The sequence below is a fragment of the Arachis duranensis genome, chromosome 10 (genome assembly GCF_000817695.3).
Source record: "Arachis duranensis cultivar V14167 chromosome 10, aradu.V14167.gnm2.J7QH, whole genome shotgun sequence".
NCBI classification, from domain to species: domain Eukaryota; kingdom Viridiplantae; phylum Streptophyta; class Magnoliopsida; order Fabales; family Fabaceae; genus Arachis; species Arachis duranensis.
In genome coordinates, this window is record NC_029781.3 from 74,845,667 (window position 1) to 74,845,870 (window position 204).

Consider the following 204-nt stretch of genomic DNA (forward strand, 5'->3'; position numbering starts at 1 on the left):
TGCAATATCTGCAAACCAGGGTTCTTCCTGAATGGCAAAGAGTTGCTCATCTAGAAAGGTCTCAGAGATCTCAGTAGAGGGGAGGGATGCCCCAGCTACTGGTTCTATCCGGGACAAGTGATCAGCTACCTGGTTCTCTGTCCCTTTTCTGTCTCTTATTTCTATATCAAACTCTTGCAGAAGCAACACCCATCTTATGAGCCT